The sequence below is a fragment of the Arachis ipaensis genome, chromosome B04 (assembly GCF_000816755.2).
Source record: "Arachis ipaensis cultivar K30076 chromosome B04, Araip1.1, whole genome shotgun sequence".
Lineage (NCBI taxonomy): Eukaryota > Viridiplantae > Streptophyta > Magnoliopsida > Fabales > Fabaceae > Arachis > Arachis ipaensis.
Window position 1 is genome coordinate 21,231,834 of NC_029788.2, and position 9,392 is coordinate 21,241,225.

The 9,392-nt window shown below is 35.6% G+C and overlaps 1 pseudogene; it reads left to right on the forward strand.

The window, feature by feature from the left end:
* Nucleotides 1,248-3,794, forward strand: LOC107636232 (annotated as a pseudogene).

Consider the following 9,392-nt stretch of genomic DNA (forward strand, 5'->3'; position numbering starts at 1 on the left):
GCTCTTTAGCATAAATACAGGTAAGGGCTATTACTTTGTCACGGGACCAAAGGTCATCAATAGGGATGACAAAAATACCTGTAGAAGTGAGTACTCATGGATATTATCCACAACGAGGGTTTAACAAAGACCTACAAAGTCTCCACTGGGACAGGTCCGCCCCCACAAATAAACAGGAACGAGGATAGGGATAGAAATACCTACTCTATGGGGACCTGCCAAATTCCCGCGAAGCATGAAAAATTCACAAAATACCCACTTATATATAAGAGCTATGTTATATTACTTTGTCGGAAATTATTTCTATTTTCTTTTTTTTATTGTATATGTAAATTATGTTAAATTTGTGGTTGAATTGTGTTGTAATCTGATCAATTTGGTTAAATTATATTAGATTATATTATGGTTGTATTATTTTTTATTTTTTTAAAGATTAATATCTATGAATATCCGTGAGTACATGCCTCTCCTGCAGAGAGAACTAAACGGGGATCCGTGACAGAAAAAGAGTGATGACGGAAGCATTCTTCCAAATGGGAATGGGGGGCGGAGAATTGGTACGTGCCCCATAGATATCTATTCTAAATATAATAGTTAATCAGTTCACTCACCGAGGCATATTCACAGTGTTCCCTCCAATTGAGCATACCCTTAGGTGACAACACGTTGCAGCCAAAGTAAGATGGTTGGGTCCTTGAAATATGTTGTTCATTAGTTAAAGTAAATAATTCCCTCGATGACACTCGAAATGAGAAGCAAGGGTGGATGTGGACACGTGGCTAGGGTTCAGCGACAACTAATGTCACAATGAAAACATAAGGAAACTAAAATGTTATAGAAACAGGGCTCGGTGCGGAAAAGAAATTGGCCTCCTCTCAACAGGGCCTCTCGCCGAAATTGCAATGCAATGAACGAGGCTACCAGTGTTACTTCCAAGAACCGTGCTTACGTGACCGGCTTGCTTGGTGAGAGGTCTTGGAAAAAATTCAAAATGTCTGTAAAGGAAGAATCTTCTGCAACACCTGACCGGTGACTTGCGGTTAATAAAGCGATCGATTTGGTGCCTCCCACTTAGGCGGGCTCCGTCCGGTGTTCAAAAATCACAGATTTTCCCGCCCACCACTGTCATCATGACAAAAATAGTTGTGTATAAATATGAGAACCCCAAAGCTTATACAAAATATATATGTGTATTGTTATTTGGATCTGCTATAGGTTGAGCTCGATATTCTTTTCTGCTCAAACAAATGGCTGCGAGGAAGGATTTCATCAGAGATATCAATCCAACCAAGCTTGCCTGGTCCTTGGTTGTGGGGGTTGCTCGATTGTATGAGTTTCCAAGTCAGTGGAACAAGAATGAGGTGTTTAGCTTGGAGTTGGTTTTACAAGATGAGAAGGTATTTCCATCATTCATACTTATACCTTGCAGCTTCTTCTTAGGTGTGCACTAATAAGTTATGTTCATGTTGTATTTATCCAACTTACAGGGTGATAGAATTCATGCAACCGTTTGCAAGCCTGGGTTGGAGTTGTTCAAAAATAGGATAAAGGAGCATTGTGTTTATAGTATGCAAAATTTTATTATTAAGCTTAAGAATGGAAAGGTTAGGACAACTCCTCACAAGTACAAGCTTAACTTTTATACAAAGACTGTGGTGGCAGTCTTACCTATTGAGACTTTTGCTTTTAACCCATTCAAGTTTCGTCCGTTTCATGAACTTGATGAAAATGGTTCAACCGACGGAAATCTATTATTTGGTAAGTTTAATTGAAATAGCTTCTTTTTGTCATCCTTTGATCAAATTGGGAAGTTATACCTTTAGATATAAAGCTATGTATTGTGACATGCAGATTACATAGGAAAGGTTGTTGGAAAGGAAGAGGTCAGGGGGCTGATTACACGCACTGGTGATGAAACGAAGCTTATTACACTTCAGTTGGAAGATCTAGAGTAATGTTTATTGCTTTGGATATGTGTCAGCTATGAATTTAGTATTAGTTTTGAATAATTTAAATTGAGGCTTACTTTGGGTATTAACTGTGGTCATGCACTAAAGAAAAAGGAAAAATGCAATCATTATTTAAAGGGGAAGTAAATTGTTTTTTACGCATAAATGTGTCTAAATTGTTGGATATGTTAAATAGATCATGACTCAGCAGAGGTTGGTAAATTAGTTTAACATATTGTGCATATTATATTATACGGACAAACTATGTAACTTTGATGCACTACTTTATGTGATTAGTAACTAATAGTGGACAAATTAGTTAAGGTGTGGTGTTCTGTTTTTTCGTTCCAGGAAGCACAAAATTAAATGTACATTGTTTGAAAAATTGGTCGATGAAGTTCTTCCACATCTCGAGCGAGATGATGGGGAGCCTTTCATAATGGTGGTTCAGCTCTTTAAGTCCAACATGTACTGGAATTCTGTCAATATTCAAAGCACCTACTATGTGTCCACATGTTACTTCAATCCAAACCTTCCTGAGGTTATTGACTTCAAGAAAAGGTTTGTCATTGGTGACAAATACTTGGTTTATTCTGCATTTAGATTCCAGATTTTGAATATGATATTAGCATATGTTAACTTTTTTGCCATATGCATAGATTGGCACGGATTTTGTTCCCTGTTCACAACGAATTAGTCAGCTGGAAGCTCAACCTCAATACTCAGTCACAGATGAGATCAATGCTAGCATTGTACCAGTGCGCACTATAGAAGAGGTTCTTAATATGACTGAGGTGAGATTGCAATCTGATAACTTAGGCTGTACGTATTTTGTTACTGACTTAGACCATTTTTGTTAGGAAACGTCATGTTGGATTGTTGGGACCATTATTTCTCTAGAGGTTGGTAAAGATGATTGGTCCTATATGTCGTGTAAGACATGTCTTAAGAAGGTTGTGCAGAGCAAAGATAGGTATTGGTATGATAATTGTAGGCGTGTAGACTTCAAGGTTATGCTAAGGTTGGTTGTTAGATCAGAAAATTTTCCTAATTTTTTTAATGCGTGTTTTATATATTCAATTGGCAAATATAGTGTAGTTGCATGTAGTTATCTTTACGGGTTACGATTAATGTGTTGCTAAGATGTTAATGTAGGTATAGGCTCCAAGTAATTGTGACTGATGGAAGTGGTTGTCTAAACCTCCTTGTGTGGAACAAAAAAGCAGAGCAAATGATAGAAAAGGCTGCTGAGAAAGTTAACGAATTATCTGTAAGTCAAATTGATTCGAGTTAAAAAAAAATTCTCATAGAGAATATGTTTATGCGGCTGAGTAAAACATTCTATCCTCCATGTAAAGAAGTGTGAGAAAGGAGAGTCATACCCTAAATACCTGGAGAATATGATTGACAAAAGGCTCTTATTCAAGCTTAACATCACTTACAAGAATATCAATGCTATGGAAGGGGTGTACATCGTCACAAAACTTTTAGACGACGAGTCCCTCATGTTCAGTTATGGTGTGCCTAACTCTTCTTCTGATGCTTCTGTAAGTGCACAATTTTATGCTAAGACCTAAAACTCTGCTCTGCTATTCAATGTATTATTGTACCTAACATGATTCTTAACTTTATCTTACTTCGTGTAGTGTTTGTAGATGCTAGCTAATATCCCTATAGTTGAAACAGACGAAGATAGCAATGGACATGCTGCAGTTTCCCTGTCCAAGGTAAAGAGTTTATGCGTGTCACATCATTCTGTTAGCTTTGGTAAATAGAGATAACTATCTGCAATGAAGAGGCTGCTAAGTATGTAGTTTTTGATTGTGGAGTTTGTATGAAACTTTGGATTCTGCTGTTGAGAGCAATTGCGATAGCTCCTATCAAACTCCAGCCAAGAAAACCTCTACTGATGCAGTTGATGACTCCCCAGCAGAAGCAGCCCTGTCTCCAGATGTTCAGGCATCAGCTAACAAAACATTTAAGAGGAATTGTGGAAGAAAAAAGATTGATTGAAAAGTTTGTATGGAAGTTACAGTGTTGGTTTGGTTAAGTTTGTCGTGAGACAAATCTTTTGTTAGCATTATAGCTTAATGTTCTCTTAGCCTTTCAATCTGTTTGTAGTTTATATATTGTGTGTCGTTGCAATGTTCCTCCTTTTGTAATGTTTAATGTCTCCTCAATTTAGTTGCTTTGTTTATTAAGTTCTTATGTGCATTATCTATAGCTGGCTACAGCTGGTAATGTTGTCCAAGATTTTAAGCCTTACAAATTATGTTATTTATTAGCCCATTATAATCACTTATGTCATTCCTTATTCAAATTGTATTTCCTCACAAAATCAATAGGATATTATTGAGAAAAGAAAGCCAAATTGCAAGAGTCTTTACTCATTGTTTAGGTATTCAAGCAACATTATTTATACTCATTAAAATCTTTAATGGGACCATAGCTCATTGTTTGACCAACTGTTGTGCCAAAAACCGAAAAAAAAAATATCTATTCTGAATTATACAAGTATAAAAGTGTATTTTTGTCTTAGTAGTCCTTTAAGTCATAAGTGGTTAGCCATGACAGCAGTCTCAGTTGATTATTTGGCTTAAAGATTAACCGTGACCAACATTTTGATTTTATAATTCAATTTTTTTTGGAAATATCATTTTAAATTTTTAATCTCGTGAACAAAAATTTGGCTTCATGTTGTACGAATAAAATTAAAATATAATATTCAATTCCTTAACTGGATACATAATTAGAATAGCACAATTGTGATATTTGAAGTTAGACTCATTTTAATTCTGCTGGATAGTCATAAATAGATTTTTTGTGCATATGGAGCATGACTAGATATCAAGTTTATTCTCAACTACTGTTACTTACCAAAATTAGACCAGTATAACTTGCAGACTAAGTTGTTAGGTTAGTTGCACATGTTGTGGTTCTTATAGCTTACTAAAAACAGAATATAATTGTATTTCATTCCTTATTATGATTACTTTCTCATGTCATGGTTTACTTCCCTCTAGACCTTGCCTTTATGCCTGCATTGTGTTCTTGGACCTATGTCCTTGGAATTTTCATGATACTATTCTTTTACTTTTACAATCAATAAAATAATTTATTCAAGGATTAAGGTGTAACGATATACATTAATTGGTGATAAGGAATCAAGGCCTAGAGCGCTTTGTGCAAACATTGCCCTCAAATGTGCGCTTCTAAGGAGGTAGTCATTACATTAAGCATGACAGCCACAATAGATTGAATTATATATCTATTTGGAAGTATGGATGACAAACCCTGCGTTCCTTCATTATTTGCACCTTGCTGCATGCGGTAATGTTATCCAACCTTTTAAGCCCTATAAGTTATCTTATTTATTAACCCATTCGCCATAAAACTCTTTTCCCTTATCGCACATTCACATCATTTTTCAATCCTCCATTGAAAAGTATACTAATTAAACCATTGTAAATCTGTCACTGCAACAAATATTTACCCAATTGATTCTATGTATGCAAACTCAATTTTAGATATTAAAACTCTATTATAAGGATAACTATCAATAGTCATAATCACTTATTTCATTCCTTACTCAGTAAATATTTACTTACATACAATGAATGAGATATTGTTCACAAAAGAAAGCCAAATTGTTCTGTCTTCACTAATTGTTTGCATATTCTAGCAATATCATTTACATTCAATAAAATCTTTAATGGGAGCATAGCAGCATAGCTCATACTTTGAGCAACTGTTGTGCCAATGAAGGAAAAAAAATTATATTCCAAATTACACAAGTATAAAACTGCATTTTTCTTTTAGGAATACCAAGTTACAAAACACGGCATCCTCATTAAAATAATTAGTGGAATGTATCATAATTTAGGTTTGCATGTGTAACCGATATTCCCAAGATTTTACAATACATTTCATCAATGAGGTTTAAATTTTAATTTTAATTTAATACCTTGCAAAGTTAGCCAACTTGCATTTTGCAACATGCTAGCTCAATCAATCACTAAAGCAACTCAATCGAAATGCACTTGGAATGGGAAGAAGAAGTAACACCACTGCCGTATTGGATCCCATTCTGTTTGCTTTCTTTATGGCGATGTAATGGCAGAGATAATGATGTGAATATCCTGTAATCAGATTTGAAAAAATCCAGATCATTATCTATTGTCATTTCTAGCAAGTCTCTTCATCAATTAAATTTGGCAGCCTGCTATCGCATTACAAATGGCGGGCTTGCTTCGTTTTATTAAAGGAACTAAATGGCAAGGGCAAATTACTTTAAAATCTAGACTTAACTCATTCCAAAATGGGAGATTTATTAGATAAACAAATCAAGCAGGGGGTTAGAAACTCTGACTTCCCTGCCAAAAGTATCCATCGAAGCCGTTCCCCTTTCAACTGTGAGATCTTCTGAATTTGTCAACCTTGAACATTACCCATAAAAGACTAAGCAATATAGTTCTCCTCCAATTACTATTTAGTACAGATGCCTAAATAAAAATAAAAAATAGTAATTTTTTCATTAATGATATACTTTTATGAACTCCTTTATAAATGAAGAGGAATACTCAGAGCATATAAACACAAGTCATACACTGAAAAAATATATTTTCCTAACTTGCATATATTTCCCCTCCCTGATCTCTTACTTCTGCAATCCTCGCATCTCAGACACAATGAGTGATGTTCCTCCCGTCTCTATTCCCCTGGCCGAGCTCCCGAACGAGGTTATGCTTGACATTTTCCACCGTGCTGATGCTTCAACCATTTTGAATGCTCGTAGCACCTGTCGCTCCTGTAGAGTCAAACTAAGTAGCTATGACTTCGTGACAACACTTGCTCAAAGGTGGAAACATCATGGCTGCTCACTCCTAATGCATTTTTGCTATCCATCCTCTCTGATGAACTCTGTAGATTGGGTAATGAGGATGGATGCTTCGAGTGGTTACACTATGCCGTTTCACTTTCCTTTTTTGCTGGCATATGAAGGTTGGTTCCACATTATTGGCGTTGAAAATGGGATCCTCTGCATAAGATACAGTTCCATGGGCAAGAAGTCTTACTTGCTATCTTGGAATCCTGTTAGCCGAAAATAAAAAATTATCCAGGATCCTGTTTATATTTTCCAGCCAGACTTGGTATATTTATATGCTTTGGTGTACTTTCCATCCACTTTGGATTATGCCATCCTTTATATTTTCAGACAAACTTCAGAAAGTCCTTCAAGCTCACTTTCGATATATACAAGCTTTAGAAGAAACTGGAATGTGATCATAACATGTCCACCATATGTTGTAACCTTAGATGCTACGTATGTTACACTTGATGAATCAATTTATTGGTTAACATGCTCAGTTGACGATGATGAAAGAAGATCCTCATATATTGTATGTTTCTCCTTATTATCTAACACTTTTCAGCAAATTTTTATTTCTCAGCAGGCTTTGGCTCATTGCTACATTCTCATGCTCCTGAACCAAAAGGTTTGCCTTGCCTCATCTACTCATGACGAGGAAGTATTTAGCACTTCTATTTGGCATGTTACTGTTACTGAGGAGGAGCCAGCATGGACAAGGTTGTTCATGTACAATGGCGTTGCCCCTCTCTTTACTCCTGCCATCTTTGTTAATGAAAATATAATAGAAATAAAGGAGAGACATTTTGAAGAAGATGGCATCGATGATTCACACGTTTCACACTTTCACATATGTCGATACACTCCCATGGACAAGACTAGGAGAACTTTTCATTGGGTAGAATATGAAGATAAAGTAAGGATTAGGTCACTGCATGTGTATCATGAGACATTATACCCGATTTAAAGTCGAGATCTGAGAGTGCATTCAGTTTGATGAAGGTTATAAGGAGCCACATGGTATGATTAGTCTGGATTACCTCTGGTATTTGTAATCAACTTAGTTTTAAGGTTAAGTATGGTGCATATTTTGTATCCTATCTTTGGAGCGTGCTTTTAGTGATTAATTCCAGTTTCTATGTCGTTATCTTTAGTGGAAAAAATATATGTTAAACCTGATTATGCTGTATTTAGGTAATGCATCTTTGGTAGGCCACATCTACTAGAATATAATGTACTTTTATGCTTTGGTTGTTATAACTTATTTAATGGACATCGTGTTTGCAACATCAACCTGTGTATCATGATTTTCTTTTCTTTTTCTCTATGAATGATTATTGGTTGAGGTAAATTTCGTTATACTCCATCATAATCAAGGAAGCAATACAACAATTTTTAAAATCCTCATATAAACTAAATCCATGCTTTTAGCCCGTGATCATATAGTGCTCCATATGCATAAGGTATAGATGAAGTTCAGGAGAAATTAACTCTGCATAAGTTGTTAGCTTAGTTGCACATACTGTGGTTCTTATAGCTTACTGGCAAATAGGATATAATTTTATTGCATCCATTTTTTTGATTAGTTTCTCATGCCATGGATTATTGTCCTGTACATGTTGCCTTTATGCCTGCATAATATACTTGATTCTTCGGCTTATAGAGATTAGCCATGACCAAATGTTTCGAATTTATAATTCAATTTTGCTGCAAAAATGTATTTTTCAACTTTTAATCCTATGAATAAAAATTTAGCGTGAAGTTGTAGGAATAAAAATTAAAATATAATATTCAGTTCATTAAATGGATACATAATTAGAATAGCACAATTGTCACATTTGAATTTAGGCTCAATTTAAAACCAAAGCCCTTCTTTAGGTCGAACAATGTCGTAAGAGCTTTTTTCAAACGAAATCGGAACTGGTATCATTTTCACAACGTCTTCGAGGCATGTACCATTCATCTCTGATGTGCTTAACGTATCCGCAAACAACACACCCAACTTTGAACCAAGCAATCTGCAAATCTGCCCTCCATTCGAAGCCAACCAAGGTAACATTAAAGACCAACTTTGTACAAAAATTTTCTTCTTCATGTTTTGTATCATAAACAAATTCATTAACACAAACTTCTTGAAGCATTCCTAAAGATGAAATCAAATGCATGTAAAACATTCAGATAAAAGCCAAAATTGTTTGTGCAGACCATTCTTTCCATATTGAGGAAGTCAATAGAGATGATGCACATGATTATGAGACCAACTCCAGTGCCGGTTTCAGTTTCAGCCAAAATCAAAATCCAAGAGAAGTTCTTCCAGGTAACAAAGTTGCACAGCGTTTTGATATATCATTATCTGGCACAGCAACATATAGGTTGATGGGCACATGATTCATGGAATGTTCTCAATTTAGCAGATTTACAACTGACAACAGAGCATACAAAGCCAACGATAACACGGAGTCAACCATCGAATAGGATTGCCACCAATGATGTCAATCCAGGTTTGTCCTTTACTTATCAATTTTGTTAGCGGCATCCTTTTAATTCTTACGGGCTCTACCCTGAGATCTTTAACA